Raw genomic sequence first — 17,617 nt, 5'->3', positions numbered from 1 at the left:
CAAACACCATTGACAGTCAAGACAATTAAAACATGAAGAAAAACAATACAATCAATAATATGTAACTATATACAGTCATCCATGACAAAATTCAGTATGAAATACAAATGCCATTAATATTTCTCCAATAAATCTTGCAGTTTCTGCCCAGTTATTCTTTTGAGTTATATTAGATGTTCTACTTAGAATAGTTTGCATTTATTTTTTACACACAGTTTTAGCTAGACTTAAACAATCTTTGAATGATAGATCTTGTATTTTCTTCCAATTCACTGTGATTTTTCTAGCAATGACCAGAAGTAACCAAAGGAGTGGAATTTGATATTTTGGAATTACATTTGGTGTAGGTACATTACATAACAATGAATCAAAAACATGACAATTATCTGACCACAAAGCCTTTACAAATTTTCTAAAATAATTTCAAAATTATAAAACAACCTTTACACTCTGTCATATGAACCCAATTAGCCTTTAACATTTCATCACACCTCCAGCATTTTATTTCATTACACTTAGAAATTATGGCAATTTTATAAGGAGTAAAGAAACTTCTATGTAGAAATTTCCACATAAACTACTTCCAGTAAAGAGAAGATGTAGTATTGCTTACTGATTTTATTAACAGTTTATTGTCTACTGAAAAGGATACTCTGTTGACTTTTGTAGAATAATCGCGAAAGGCTAGGTCAAATGAAAATTCATCATGCAAGATTTTATATATATATATATATATATATATATATATATATATATATATATATATACGAAATGCAAAATTTGTTATTAATGTTTATCATGCTATTATTCGTTAAAAGTTGTAGTAACTTATGCAAGTGTCCATTTCTGAACATATATTGATAATTTCAAATCTCAATGAACTGTCATAGTGTTTCTAGGGATAACGAGTTATCTTGAATGGCATTATATCCAGCTAGAAGAAAATTAACTGTATTAATCTTATTGTTATCCAAAAAGTTTTACCAAAATTTTAGGTTATTATCTTTAAAATTTAACATTTTGTATAAATTAAAGGACTCTAAGCAGTCAGGGGTGTATGCAACAGGATATATAACAAAAATAGCTGTTTAATATTATATTTATAATTTATTACACTTTTAAAAGCACCAAAGTTTTGATTCATACCATAGGTAAAATTACTGAATTTCTTATTATGTAAACAATAATCCTGTAGTACCCAATATACTTTACTAATGCCTAACAATGAGTTTATTTGCATTTCATAATTACTATTAGAAACTATATGTTTCATGTAATTGTGTTTCAGCTTGAAATTTAAGTGTTACTTAACCAGTGTAATACTATGTTAACAGTTGACTTTGCATATTGATCTATATTATGAAAGCCAGTTCTATTGTTGTTCCAGCTTATGTGCCAATTATAAGCTATCCTCAGTTTTTGAGGGAACCAAAGAAATCTAAGTAATTATTTATTTGCTTGAATATATTTTTTTAGGGGGGATTAAAATCAAGGATTGTATGTAGAATAAAACTGAGTAGAATAATCATTTTTATCAGTGTGAGTCTATCATCCATGGTAAAAAAACATATGATTCCATCTATTAGTTAGCTTGATAATCGTGGCTAATAAAATAGTATAATTTGAAAGTACAGTCTCTTTCCCGTTGGGTTTTATACTGATCTCCAAATGTTGTATTGGGTTTACCTTTATAACAGCGAAACATAGTGGTGCGATTGCTCATATGAGCGAATTGGAACCATGAAAATGAAAACAGCGGCAGTTTTAAATGTTCGAAAATCAGCAAATCAAAAAGCAGATTTGCTGATTTTCAAACATAAATGTCAACAAAAAAATTTAATGAAGTGTAAAGCATGGGGGCAAGCTACCCTGCACCCCCCATGTGGGGGACTGCACCCCCCACACCCCCTACTTTAATATTCTAACTCTGAGATTGTACTACAGTGGGGAAAGGGACCATTTTCCAATCCACACTATAGTGCAATCTGCCCCAAATTGTCGAATGTGCAATGAGCAAATGTCACTGTGCATTCGCTCATTGCACATGTGAACCTTTTTCCGTTTGGCATTTGCAAACTGCCTTTTAGACAATTGCTGTTCACCCTTGTGCAATATGCACACATGAAGGTAAACCATTATATTGTTTTATTTTCCCAATTAATATTATTATATTCTCATAGGGTATTGTTAATTCTCTTATTGATTAGTAATATTTCAGTTTTGCTTTCACTGAATTTTAGACCTGAAATATTTTTGAAAAACTGTATTGATTCGATAATGTACAGTAAGGAAGAATCTATATCTTTACTTGTTAAAAGAATATCATACACAAACGGTTGGATTTTAAAACAATGTTCACCATTTGATGAAAATCCCTTTATATTAATGTTTCTTATATAATTGGCAAAAGGATCTATCGACAATTCAAACAATAAGGGTGATAATGGGCAACCTTGTTTTGTGCCTTTTGTAATTTTTAAGGAGGATGATAAATATGCCCCAATTTTAACATAAGCCTGAGAATAATTTTATAATCTTAATATTAAGTTTATAAGGTCCAGATAGAAATTATATACTTTTAGTATTTTACTCAGATAAAGCCAGCTAATATAATCAAAGGTTGTATCAATATCTAGCCTAATAATAGAGGGTTGCTTATTAGTAATATCGATCAATGATAGTTTAATAACATTATTTTGAAATTTTCTATGTAGTATAAAGCCTGTTTGATAATAATGCATTATATTGAGTAGAATAGTATTTAATATCTTAGCTCTTAGATTTTATAATCTATATTTAAAGAGATAGGAAGAACAAATTTGCTAAATGTTGGCTTGTTTTAAAATAAGGGAAATCATTGAAAATTTCCAAGAAGGGGGAACTTTCATTTCATTTTTTATCATAAAAAATGCATTTAACAGTATTTTTAAAGTTGAGTCAGGAATAATTTTATATATTTCTGGAATAATGCCATTTAAACCTGGGGCTTTATTATTTTTCAAATTTTTGATTTGATCCTTCAATTCCAGTAATGTAATTGTTTTATCTAGCATCTCAATTTGCTGTTTTGATATTTTTTGTGGCATTGTTTTGAGTAAATCTATCAATTATATCTTCATTCTCTAGTAGAATATTTTATTAATTTATAACATTCTAAATACGTCTAATATACCTTTCAAATCTGTATTTTTTTTGGTGGATTTATTATCTGTGTCCTTAATTTCATTAGTACGATTGACATTATTAATATATTTAGTCCTAATAGCTAACTTATGTATATGTTTAGGATGTACAGAATAAGACTGTAACTTGAGTCTTTCCAGGTTGATACTTTGTGATTTAATATTTCTATGTATATTTGATTTAAAGTTGATAATTCTAAATATGCTGCCTTATCATTAGGTTTTAAATTCGATTTTATCTATTTTGATTTGCAATTTTAATAAGTCCCTCTCCCATTCTTTTCTTTTTAGAAGATACCAATTCTTTATTCTTTCATAAAGGTAGACTTTTAATGCATCCCATAGTATGATGTCATCTACTTCACCATTGTTATTAAGCTCCACAAAATTGTTAATTTCATTTAAGAGCCAGTCTTTTTAATTATGTAAGCTGGAATTCTTTGAAAAAATTAAATCATTGTTTCTTAAATTGATATTGAAAATAAGTGCATTATAATCAGAAAGTGGACATGATGTCCCTATTTTTCAGGAATGTTCCTTTTTTTACCCCTGCACATGTTTATATTTGTGGAGGTATGTCCCTATTTTCAGGCTTGATTTACCCCTTCATACAATTTTCCGAATCCTCCCTTCACATGTGATTTTTGAAGCTGTCAAATACATACAAAACTATACTACACGACCAGCATACTAGTGACTGTAGTAATTTAAAGAAAAAGCATGCACGCACATACACACACACACCTTATATCTCCTGTTTTCTGAAGCAAAAATAAATGGCCTTCTTTGATAGCGTTTTCAGTATAGTTCAGCAAGTTTTACACTGTCTGTTTAAAAATATCCTTGTATTTTTATTTCATTTTTGTCACACTCAGTTTTCTAAATGTGATTCTGATTAACATACCACATTCCTGCAGGGAGAGTTGTGTTATTTGGTATTCAGATTGTATGGTAAGTAGTTGTCCAGATTTGGAGCTAGATGCATGGACTTTTCAAGGGCCTCTGTTTCAATTTGTTTCAGTGTCTGCAGGTTGAGAGGCATGCTTATTCGTCATACCTACCTACCTTAACCTAGTCATTGAAAGCACACAAATACTTCTTCTCTACTTTTGTTTTTGTACTACTGATAAGACAAATATCTTCACCATCTTTACTTCTTTCAAAACTACATCTAGTCTTATAACTATTTCTGTAAGTGTGTCGTTTAAATTAGAAACTTTTCCAGTATGCTAGATGTTATCCAATATCAATTTGCTGGGATAGAGTTTCAGAATAAGTCTTTAATGGTCTCCCTTTTGTTATGCCATCTTATGTTTTACATAACATTTTGTTACAATTTAATATTACATACACATATTGTCTTTTTCTGTATAGTTTTTCCTAGACATTTCCTTTTCCCTTTCAGTATTAATTTCTGTTTGCTGTTCCATATCTTAATTTTATTTTCATTTTCTTTAACATTGTCATGTTCTTTTTTACAAATTTTATTGTCTTTGTTTTCTAAACATTCACTATTACAGGATTGATATTTTAAAAATTATATTCACTGTTGCTTAAATATTTTAGAGTAAATCATATTCTAGTGTAACATTTCTCACAAATGCTTTCTTCCAGTCATTCCATAAATTATATATGTCACTCCTTAAATATTATACCCATGCTAATTCCAGCGGTTCTTTAAAATCGTTATCTTTTATTGTTCTCTCAACCTCTACACTTAATGCATTTTTTTAATGTTCTTATATTTTCACAGATTACTATAGGTACTAGGCTAGCTACCTTTATGGGTCATTTTAAGCCTAGCTACCTTTCCTCCTTATGCTCAAATTATCCTATCCCATTTGGTTAGAAATTGGCCTTACCCATGCCATAGCTGAGAATTATCTATTACCCCTAATGAGAATAACTGGGACCATACCATAGATAATTTGAAGTGACCGATGCAGGGGATAAAGCATTTGTAGGAACTGCCTCTGTCCATTAGTAGTACAGATTGCAATCATGGGGTAAAGTTTGTTTCCCTTCCACAGATCCAAGTTGTGTTTAAATATGGACAGGACTAAACTTTGTTTTATGTGAATGGAGAGTCTGTTCCACAGCAGTGGTATCATCTGTGAGATGTACCTCCAAACCATTCTGTTGATGTAGCAGAAGAGGTTTAAATCCTTAGAATGAGTATTTGCCATTTGACTTGCTGATGTGCATTAAATCCATCATTATTAGCTCAGAGGATGCCTTGTACACCAGACACAGGTCACATCTTAGCAGTCTATATGACTGCTTTCCATATGTCCAAATGATTAGAACATACAACTTGAGAAATATACTGGAATACATGTATATATTTATCATAACCAATAAAATGTGTGTATTTAAATAATCATTTCTTAAATATAAAATCTATAGTTTCCACTGTATTACCTGCATATATAATAACATTCGAATGTGTTAATTTCTGACTGCAGATATCTCTTCAACTTGTAAATTGAAATTAAACCTGCCTATCCAGAATTCATCATCAATGACCTTTAAAAAAAAAGCTCCAGGCTTTTAAAATATTTCTTGTATTTTTTCATCACAGTCTTACATGATACATAGTCTTGGATGTTTCTTACCACCCTAACAATTAATATTTAGTATTGTCCTTGTTTTAGTTATGGTAGCATTTGCCATTATGATTTAACTGTTTTTTTTCTAAAGTTAAGTCCTTCTCACATTTTCTTCTTACAAATGTTCATATATGTTCTTATCATTTAGTGTAATAATTTATAAAACTTGTAAATATATGAAATCCAAAGTCTATCTTTGAACTATTACAGAATCACTAAGGTCTTGCTTTCAGACCATCAACATTAGTAGAAAATATTCTCAGCCAGTCTCTGTCTGCCTAACTTAACACTAAGTGTTTTCAGATATCAGCTTTTCTTTATTTCCACAGTTTCTTATTCTTCAAAATAATCTTAAACACCTTCTTAGGAAAAGCATCAAAATAATTATACTGTTTAACCTCACCCTTTGTTTTCAGGCATAAACTTTTTTGTTAGGTTTTACAAATTTAGCATCTTTTTATCCTCATGATGATCAGTTCTTTACAATTCAGGAATAGTCTCTGTCTCTAAGTTCCTCTTTTCCAGTGTATGTTCTGTTTCCAACAGACAATCAGCCCCAAATGTCTAGTAATACAACATTTCATAAATGCAGGAATACAAGCGACCTTTCTATGTTCAGAAAATTTTTAGAATGCTTCTTAGGACAGAAGGCTAGCAGAGGTCCCACCATCACACAGATATACCATGCATCCTTTCACAGTGTCTTACTGCAACTATATGTTTAAAACCTTGTATAACCATTGCAGTATTCAGAATTCTATTCATAATTCTAAATGTTTCTATTTGGAGTCCTAAAACTAGTCCATCCCCACACCCATGCAGTTTATTTTCCTTTTGCGATCATATGATGGATTTTATATCACTTTATTCTAATACATACATTCTAGACTGTGATAAAAATGCTTCTTTGGAAACACAGATAGGTTTAATAATTTATAGGCAAATAATACTTTTACAGATATTTCTGCAAAGACTTACAACATGTAAGATGAAGCATTTTATAGTTTATTTCCTAAAAGTAGTATAGACTGTGGTTGAGCATTTATATTCAAAGTGATTAACAAATGTATGAAAAATGCATTCCAGTTAAGGGTAGGAGTGTTTCATCAGGTATGTTAAAATTTCACAATATTATGGGTAGTATTCATAGTTAGGTACTTTTCCATTAAACCCATACCACTTTGCGCTGTGTTTTGCTGCAAATTCGTTGGCACTTTGGATTGCCTTCTTTCCTACCAACTCAATTATAGTACAGATAATTTCATTAGGTTTAGGCTGAACAATTAAAAAATATTTCAGACTTTATTACAGACCAACTCCTGAGATGTGGAAACGTGTTGAAAATCATTAACAGTTGTGTCTTAACTTCTTACCGCAAGAGATTTAGACAAATCCGAAACTACTTGAATATCACCATTAGTAAATAAAGAGATGCAAAGGGCTTTAAAACAACTATTTTTAGAAAGCTCACTTATTCCAACACCCTCCTACATTTTGACAGCTTTCACCCGTTACATCAGAAAAAATCTTTGGTAAAAGGGCAGGGTGTTCGGTTAGCAAGGATGGTATCCGAGTGGGATGATATTTTACATCAAATTCATGTATTAAGGGGGATGCTTATACAAAGAGGTTATCCCCACATCTTTGTAGATAACATTTTACAAGAGGTTGTTGATAAGAGGCAAAGGGGTCATTTTTTACCACTGTTTGGAAAGGGAAGTGACATACATGATAAAGTGTCAAGGTTGGAAGCCACTGGTTTTAAAAAATCAGCTATTTTTAGTTATAAGCAGCAATTTTCAGGTATCAGTGAAATAATGCAACATAATTGGAATTTGTTCACCACTAGTAAAGATTATGTGGATATAGTGGGGACATTCCCTAAGATTATATATAAAAAGGACATCACTTTCAAAAATATGCTAGAGAGAACACACCCAACTAATACTGAAATGGGTGATATGACAAAATGTGGCTTTTGCCTACAATGTAAATTTATTACTGAGGGCACTGAGGTAGCAGTACCAAATTATGGTAAGCATATCCTCAAGAAGAAATTTTCCTGTAGTAGTAAGGCAGTAGTCTACCTTGCCCCCAGTGCACAATGTGCCAAGGTTTTTACTTGGGGAAGACTATTAATGCCCTTAGGAGCAGGGTCTATCAACATTTTTATGACATTAATAGACAAGATATGAAAAATGCTTTGGCAATACATGCTCATAAAAATGAGGGACACAGTTTTATGCTTACGATTTTAGAGCAAGTAACATTGGGGGGACAGAGGGGGTCCATTCAATATTTTTTTTAGAATTAAGAGAAATAGTGGCACATTAGATCTAATGCCACTGAGCACCCAGGTTTAAACAGTACTATTTCTAGAAGTTCTATCCTTAGGCTCGAAGCTGAAGGTTTTATGTAATTCAAGATTTCCAAAAATGTATGTTGAGTGACATTGTTTTATTGTGTGTATATGTGTATATTTATTATGTAAGCTATATTCATGCATTTATAGTTTATTTTATGTTCTATAAAAGTTGTTTGCATTTCTAAGGGGTATGTACCTTTTAGTTAATTATTGGTATAAAGATTTTTCTAATTAAGTTAATGAAGTGGAGGGGTATAAGTAGGGTCAGTGGTTTGATGTACTTGTATTCTGAAGAAGTTTTCAATGAAAAATGAAAGTGCTCAATAAATTTACTTTACTGGATTCTGGTGCAGCTCTTCTATTTTATTTTTATTTGTTTGGAGTTCTGTTCTTTTTGTGTTTTGGACAAATCTGAAAGTAATGGAGGAGCAAAGCCCCCAAAATATGGACAGATTTTAAATATTGCTCCCATAAACTTGGAAAGTTGCAAGAACAACTGTTTAGTGTTAGAATGCTTTTCTTCTGAATGATGTTTAGTCTGAAACAAATGTTTGTCATTATTTTGTGACTTTAATCTTCACTGATTTGGAAGGAGACTACACATGTTATGAGGAAACAACAAGAACATGAGGCAGAAATGACATTCTGTGAAAAATCTGGACAGCTGAGAGGTATATATATTAAGGGTGTTGTCAGCAATATGCCTAATTCTCCAACTCTGGGACAAATGTCTGAAATAAGCTGTGCAACTTGTCAGGGATGTTCAGAAATGACATGCTGATGTAGTGGTTGCATATCTCTCAAGCTGTTACCTGACCAAAATTGGAAAGAAAACATAAGTAATGAGGGACAAAGGTGTAGACGTACAGATGTGTATTTTAAAATTGCAGTTAAAGACTTTAGAAAGTTGATAGCATAGCAGGTTTTGCATTACCTTGAATTTTACGAAGGGTATGAAGTGAGAAGATTAATACCTTCTTTGTGTATTTCTTTTAATGTCATCTTCGTCAGTGATGCCCATGCCCTGGCCCAGCAATCAAAGCACCTCAAACCTCATCACTAACACCAGAGAGGGCATCTCATATATGAGGAAAAGATATCAAATACACACAGTAAAGTGCAATTTCCCTTAAGAGCACACAGAGATCACAGTCAATCCAGGGCTTTGGTCGCTATCCTGCTCTCCAGGTCCCTAATAAGACTCCCCACTGGCACAGCTATAGGGTCTAGATCTCAGCCAGCTGAGCAAGCTAAAATCTCCAGCACCCTCTCTGTCCAACCAGTGCTTCATGTTCCTGCCCAAGTAGCTGACAAACATACATTTTGGGATAAGTTTATACAACCACACAGACACTCCTGGGGAAGGCTAGCACAGGTTCTCCAGCTGTCCCTTTTGCCCAGAATATACAGTAGAAATCACTGCCACCACCCATCTAATATTGATCACCTACTCAAAGGCCCTTAAAAGGGTGTCCAATTATTACTGTGCAATATTATTATCCAATTGGTAGTATGAATAAACAGTCAAGACTTATTAGAGGGACTTGGTACAGGATCCCTAATACATGCAATGTATTCTTAGAACATAACTCATCTCTACACAATATAGCCACAATCAAAAGGTTTTTAAATATTTAATAAAAAATTAAAACCACAAGACAATTTCTACTACACAGTGCTAGTCAAGAGTTCAGAGATCACACAGAAATACTTAAAATAATTCAGTAGTACAGTTCTGGCATCACAGAAAAACACTTAGTCTAATCTTTCTAGTTCCTAGCTATTTCTAAAAGAAAACACAAGTCTGAGATAACTTACATACGAGCAAGACAGTGCTGTGAGTTGGATGGTCAAGACAAAAATGCTTAATGCCTTCTGATTCTCTCTCTTTAAATTGCTGTTTTCAGTCCTGATTCCCATTAGATCATTTCACACTTTCCTGGTGCTCCCAGGCTAACAGATACTACATAATTATCTTGCACCTGCAAGAAACTACAGCCATAAAAGACATTCCATGTGTAAACTCTAGTAATTATTCCTTTAGTTAAAACAATAGGCAGGATGCTTCACTCCAGACTAATTGACTCCAAATTCTGACTTCAAAGGGACAGGCATGAAACTATTTCAACTTCAAAGGACAGACAAGAAATGCTTGACTTAGCTTTCTTTACACCAGAGGGCAATGTTGCTGTATTGTTTTAAGTTCAACATTTCACAGCATATTCTTTCGTTTAAGAAAACAAGTCTGTAGTTCAGCATTCATATTTACAAATGATAGAATTATCTGCACAATTCTATCTGGCTAGGCTGGCAGCCTTCACATTCCCCCCTCCCCCTTGGAGAACTCAATCTAGTTTTTCAAGTGACCCTTGAGAAACACTGCTTGAGAGGGTCAGGTCTCTCTGAGTATACTTACCACATTCCCTGTCTTGAGCACCCATCTGCATTGGCATTGCTACTCCCACTGCGATGCTGCACTGACATATATCATATGCTTGCAACCCTAGGCTCCATCTTAGCAACTAGGCATTTTGCTAGCTGGCTCTGTTTAACCATATTAGGAGGTTGTGAACTGCCATAATAGTGAATTTCCTTCCATAGAGATAAGGCTGAAGTTTCTGCAGTGCCCACACTTTGGCTAGACATTCCTTTTCTACAGCTGCATAACATTCCTCCCTTGGTTGGAGCCTTTGACTGAGATAAAGAATTGGGTGCTCTTCCCCCTCTGAAGAAGCCTGGCTAAGTGCAGCCCCCACTCCATGGCTTGAAGCATCCACCTGCACAACAACAAATTCTTTGCTGTAATCTGAACTGGCTAACACAGGGGGTCCTCCCAAAGCTTCTTTAAGCTTCTGGAATGCCTGCTCAAATGCTGGGGTCCATCTGGCCTGTTCTTTCTTGTCATGTCTGTGAGGGGAGCAGCTATGGTACTATAACTGCCAATGAACTTTCTGTAGTACCCTGCTGTCCCCTAAAATGCCCTCACCTGCTGTTTAGTAATAGGTGCAGACCATGCCTGAATGGCTTCCACTTTGGCAGGTTCTGGCCTTATCTTACCACTCCCCACTCTATGTCCTAGGTAGGAGATCTCTGCTATACCCACCTGACATTTGCTCAGCTTAATGGTCAACCCTACCATCTGTAGTCTACCCAGCATTTCCCTGACATGCTCAAGGTGCTCTGGCAAGGAATGGCTGTAGATGGAAATATCATCTAGGTAAGCAAGGGCAAATCCTCCTGCTATGATACAATCTACCAGCCTCTGGAAAGTTGCTGGGGCATTCGTCATCCCAAAGGGCATTTTTTGTGAACTCCTACAAGACAAAAGGAGTCACAAAGGCTGACTTCACTCTAGCGCTGGGAGTCAAGGGCACATATGCCAGTAACCCTTGGTAAGATCAATGGTTGTAAGATACTTAGCCCCACCCAGCAGCTCTAGGGCCTCATCTGTCCTAGGCATGGGGTAAGCATCCCACTCTGTGTGACTAATGTCCTGTAGTCCACACAGAGTCTGGTGCTGCCACCCTTCTTTGGCACCAGCACCACTGGGGAGGCCCAGGGACTGTTGTACTCTTGAATCACCCCTAGTTCCAACATCTCCTGTACCTCCTCCCTTAGAGTCTGTTTGACTCTCTCAGGCACTCTATAAGGGGCCTGCCTAATAGGTCTTTGGGATCCTGTATCCACCTGATGTTGTACCAGGTGGGTGCACCCTGGTTTCCCAGTGAAGATGTCCCCAAATTCCTGCAACACTGCTCAAATTTCTCGAACCTGGGTAGGAGATGGCTGCTGGGACATTGCTACCCCTGCCACTGAGGTTTCAGCCCGAATCTCACTGAGGAGATCAGTCCCCAGATTTCCTTCAGACTATTCCTGCAATCCACTAAAAATGCTCAGAACAAGGGCCTCCCTATCATGGTAAGGTTTCATCATGTTAACATGGTACAATCTGTGCCCCTGCCATCTTTCTAGCAGTTTCACCATGTAGTTAACATCACTTACCTTTCTTACCACCTTGAAGGGACCCTCCCAAGCAGCTTGCAGCTTGTTGTGTCCGACAGGAATGAGAACCATTACTTGCTGCCCCACAGCATACTCTCTAGCTTGAGCATTCCTGTCATACCACACCTTCTTCTGTTGTTGGGCTTCTGCCAGGTTCTCCTGGGCCACGCCTATGAGTTCCCTAAGCCTTGTCCTGAGGTTTAGGATGTATGCCACAACAGACTCCTTGTGAGACCCGGACTCACCTTCCCACTCATCTCAGATTAAATCTAGAGGTCCCCTCACCCTATGCCCATAAAGCAACTCAAAGTGAAAAACCTGTGGATTCCTGGGGAACTTCTCTGTAAGCAAACAATAGATGGAGCAAATATTTGTCCCACTCCCTCTTAAACTGATCTGGAAGTGCCTGTAGCATGGACTTGATTGTAGAGTTTAACCTCTCAACAAGACCATGAGTCTGAGGATGGTAGGTGGTGGTCTTCATCTGCTTCACCCCACAGGACTTCCAAACAAGCCAGCAGGTCTGACATGAAATTGGCACCTCTGTCAGTCCGGATTTCTTTTGGGAAACCTACCCTGCTGAAAATCTCTAACAAAGCATTTGCCACCTTTACTGTCTCAATGGAGGACAAAGCCACTGCCTCAGGGTATCATGTAGCATAATCCACTGCCACTAGGATATACGTTTTCCCTGTGGAACTTGGGATACTCATAGGACCCACAATATCAATAGCTACCCCCTGAAATGGCTCCTCGATCACAGGCAAAGGCAACAAATGAACTCTCACCTTGTCTCCTACCTTGCCTACCTTTTGGCACTGCTCACAGGTCCTGCAGTACCCTGTTACATCTCTGGAAATTCAAGGCCAATAGAAGTTCTGCATAATACACCTCTTTGTAAGTTTTATGCCCATATGACCTGCAAAGGGAATATCATGGGCTATGGCTAGAAGCGCTAGATGGTAGGCTCTAGGCACTACCAACTGCTGTACACTCTCACCTTCTAGCCCTCCCTTAAGGGTCCACTCTCTGTATAGTAACCCTTTGTCCCAGTATACAGATTCCCCCTTTCCTCGAGAATCAGGTGCCTCCCTTGCTGCCTGCCTCAGGCCTTGCAATGTAGGGTCTGAGGGCTGAGCCCCTCTCAACTCACTCCTTGTAACCCTTCCCAGCTACCCTTCCACAGGAAGTCTGGCATCCTCTGACAGTGGTGCCTCACTGTCAGCTTGGATGCTACTACTTATCTCTACCTTTGCAGTCACTCTGTCCAAGGGACCATCAGTACCCACAAGCAGCTGTGGCTCACCTTCAGTCTCACTGCTACAGCATAGCTCACTCCCTGACGTAACCACCTCACCAGTCCTGACTGCAAGTATGCAGTCTGTCTGGGTTCCCCCTCAGGCTACCAGACTTGCATGCTGGTCTCCTAGCCTGAATGCATGTAACTGCATAAGCACATGGTACTGCCTCATCCAAAATCCTTCCCTCTCAGGATATCTGCAAGATATTAGTTTAGTACCCCTGTTGTCTCAAGACAACCTACTATTGGCATTTTATCTTTACCACTCCCTCACCTTTGGTTCCCTACCTTGCCTCTGTGGACACCTGTATACCACATGGCCCCACTGGTTGCATTCAAAACATTTAACCCTAGCTCTTGAATGTGTACCTGGACTAGTGGCTTCTCCTGCTACTGGCAAATTCTGTTGTGGCAGTCTGTGCTGCCCACCATGTGTTCCTTTAGACCCATGAGCAGTACTGGGCGTCCCCTTCCTGTGCAGGGCTGCCCTGCTTGCCAGGTATATATTTCCCTTCTTCCCCAACTCATCTGAAGTAGCACATTGTCTATCAGCTAACCAAATCCTCAAGTCCTCAGGCAAAGTGCTAAGGGTTTGTTTCCTCACCAAAATGTCTGACAGCCCTTCAGAAGTGGTGACCTGACATCCACTCACCCACCTATGGAAATAAGTGCTCAGTTCAGCAACATATTCCCACACACTTTCATTTGCCTTTCATCTATACTCACAAAACATTTTCCTATACGTTTCAGGTGTTAGCTTAAAAACCTCTAATAGACAATTTTATACAGCAGTATAATCAAAACATGCAACGTCAGACATTTTAGATAATACAGTTACAGCTTTACCATGGATTAAGGGTGTCAGGAAGCATACCCAGAGCCCTTGGTCAACTTCATACTGCTTACATACCCTCTCAAACATATGAATGAAAGTATCAAAATGATCTCCCTCTTTAAACTGCAGAAGAAATGTAATGACCGTTTGTGCTTCTGGGGTCCAGTTACTCCCTTCCCCATTACATCCATGACTCTGGCAAAGAGTCAGCATCTCCTTTTCATGCTGCCTTTGCCTCTCTTTTTCCTCAGCTTCTAGGCATAGCATTTTCTCATTCTCCTCCCTCTCTAGATGCCTCTGTCTCTCAGCTGCTTCTAATTCCACATGCCTGGACTCCAACTCAAGTCTCTCTAGCTCCAGCTGGATTTTTAAGTCCACTGCCGAAAGGTTGAGCTGTCCATTCTCTGATGGTATTATACCTCCACTGCCAGTCTAATTGTCCTCCTGGTTGCTATTTTCTGATGTAGCTTTAACCAAGACTGCAATCAGGTCTGCCTTAGTCAGGTTTCCATGCACTAGTCCCCTAGCCTGGCACATCTCCACCAGCTGGCTCCTTGTCAGCTTTCCATACTCCTCTGCTGACATGATGCCTGCTCACCCAGACTACTAGCTAACAAAAGAAATAAAACAATTATGATCTGAACTTTGAGTATTCACTGCGTGTCTGTAATAGAGTGCAAAACACCTTCAAAGCTCACTGTACACAAGTACAGGATTCACTCTACCCACACCACTACAAGCCAATTAGTATCTGCCAACTAATTAATATGTGATGTGGATATCCCAATGCTGACAAACACAAATGTGAGGATATCCCAACCACTGCCACAACAAATGTGATGCCCGTGCCCTGGCCCAGCAATCAAGGAGCCACAATCCTCACCACTAACACCACAGAGGGCATCTCATATATAAGGAAAGGATAGGAAATGCACACAGTAAAGTGCAATTTCCCTTAACAGCACACAGAGATCACAGACAGCCTGGGGCTGGTCACTCCCATACGCTCCAGGTCCCCAATAAGATTCCCCACTGGCACAGCTATATGGTCCAGAACTCAGCCAGCTGGGCAAGCTAAAATCTCCAGCACCCTCTCTGTACAACCAGTGCTTCGTGTCCCTGCCCAAGTAGCTGACACGCACACACACTTTGAGATAGGTTTATACAACCACACAGACACTCCTGGGGAAGGCTGGCACAGGTACTCCAGCTGTGTCCCTTTTACCTAGACTATATGGTAGAAATCACTGCCACCACCCAGCTAATATCTATCAGCTACTCAAAGTCCCTTAAAAGGATGTCTAATTATTAATGTGCAATATTATTATCCAATTGGTTGTATGACTAAACAGTCAAAGCTTATTAGAGGGACTTGGTACAGGATCCCTAATACGTGCTGCGTACTCTTAGATCTTAACTTATCTCTACACAAAACAGCCACAGTTGAAAGGTTTTAAAATATTTAATAATAAATATTTAAACCCACAAGACAATACTTTCTACTACACAGTGCTAGCCAAGAGTTTATAGATCACACAGAAATACTTAAATAATTCAGGAGTACAGTTCTGGCATCACAGTAAAACACTTAGTCTAATATGTCTAGTTCCTAGTTATTTCTAAAAGAAAACACAAGTCTAGGATAACTTACATATGAGCAAGACAGTGTTGTGATTTGGATGGTCAAGACAAAAATTCTTAATGCCTTATGATTCTCTCTGTTTAAATTGCTATTTTCAGTCCTGATTCCCATTACATCATTTCACAATTTCTTGGTGTTCCCAGGCTAACAGATGCTACATAATTGCTATCTTGCACCTGCAGGAAACTACAGCCATAAAAGACATTCCACATATAAACTCTAGCAATTATTCCTTAAGTTAAAACAATAGGCAGGATGCTTCACTCCAGACTCATCAACTCCAAATTCTAACTTCAAAGGGACAAGCATGAAATAATTTCAACTTCAAAGGACAGATGAGAAATGCTTGACTTGGTTTTCTTTACAGCAGAGGGCAATATTGCTATATTGTTTTCATTTCAACATTTCACAGCATATTCTTTCATTTAAGAAAGCAAGTCTGTAGTTCAACATTCCTATTTGCAAATGACAGAATTATCTGCACAATTCCATCTGGCTAGGCTGGCAGCCTTCCCAGGACATTCTCTGAAAAATATGGACAGCTGTGAGGTATATATATATATATATATATATATATATATAGTAAGGGAGTTGTCAGCAATATGCCTAATTCTCCAAATGTCTGAAATAAGCTGTCGTGGTTGCATATCTCTCAAGCTGTTAGCTGACGAAAATTAAAAAGAAAACATAAGTAATGAGGGACAAAGGTGAAGAAGTATAAATGTGCATTTTAAATATTGCAGTTAGACTTAAAAAGTTGATAGCATAGCAGGTTTTGTATTACCATGAATTTTATGAAGGGTATAAAGTGTGCAGATTAATAGTATCTTTGTGTATGTCTTTTAATGTCATCTTCATCAGTGTTGTAGGAAAGAAGGCAATCCAAACTGCCAACAAAATACTGCCAAAACAGCAGCACGAAGTGTTAGTGGTTTAACGGTATTTTGTCGGCAGTTTGGATAGCCTTCTGTGTATTTGATTTTCATTTTTGTCAGTGGTGTAGGAAAGAAGGCAATCCAAAGTGCAAACGAAACAGTGGCAAGACACAGCAGCACGAAGTGGTAGGAGTTTAATGGAAAAATACCCATAGTTATTGTGCAGGGGCAAAATGTATAATATGTGCCCTCTTGCCACAAGAGCAGGTGAGGCATGAATCATAGTCATTATGCAGCCTACTTCTACATGCGCACAGGTGAGGTGTGATTCATAGTCGTTATGGAAGTGCACAGAGACTATGTGCCCTACTTGCACATGTGCACAGGTGAGGTGTGATTAATAGTCGTCATGCAGGTGCACATTGGATATGTGCCCTACTTACACGTAAGTGCAGGTGAGGTGTGATTCATTTGTTCCTTAATTAATTTATTCAGTTAGGCAGATGAATGAGTGTTCTTGACAGTTGCCCAGCTAACTACTTAACTGAATAAATTACACGAAATTTCTACAAGGCTTCTTTATTCCTCCCACAGGGAGGGTATCAGAGAAAAAGTCTCCTAGATCTGCTTTTGATTTTATCTGGACTTATACTTTGTACTCCATTTCCTATTGGTCCTCTCACCCTCTGCGTCACAGGTGGGATACCAGATTTGACTTGAGCCTTCTGGATTACCTCTGTTTTCTAATGATAGTTTGGTGATGACCATTAGATCATTTACACTTGCTTGCATATAACCTTGATTATT

General features: G+C 37.3%; 1 protein-coding gene across 1 annotated transcript in view; it reads right to left on the bottom strand.

Moving 5' to 3' along the window:
- TTC16 (tetratricopeptide repeat domain 16) overlaps positions 1 to 17,617 on the bottom strand; it is a 361,188-nt gene that overhangs the window by 342,266 nt on the left and 1,305 nt on the right. The window lies entirely within an intron of this gene.

Source organism: Protopterus annectens, chromosome 16.part0 (assembly GCF_019279795.1).
Source record: "Protopterus annectens isolate FY-2018-M chromosome 16.part0, PAN1.0, whole genome shotgun sequence".
Taxonomy (NCBI): Eukaryota; Metazoa; Chordata; order Ceratodontiformes; family Protopteridae; genus Protopterus; species Protopterus annectens.
Note: the sequence above shows the minus strand (reverse complement) of the source record. Positions and strands in the feature narration are given on the sequence as shown.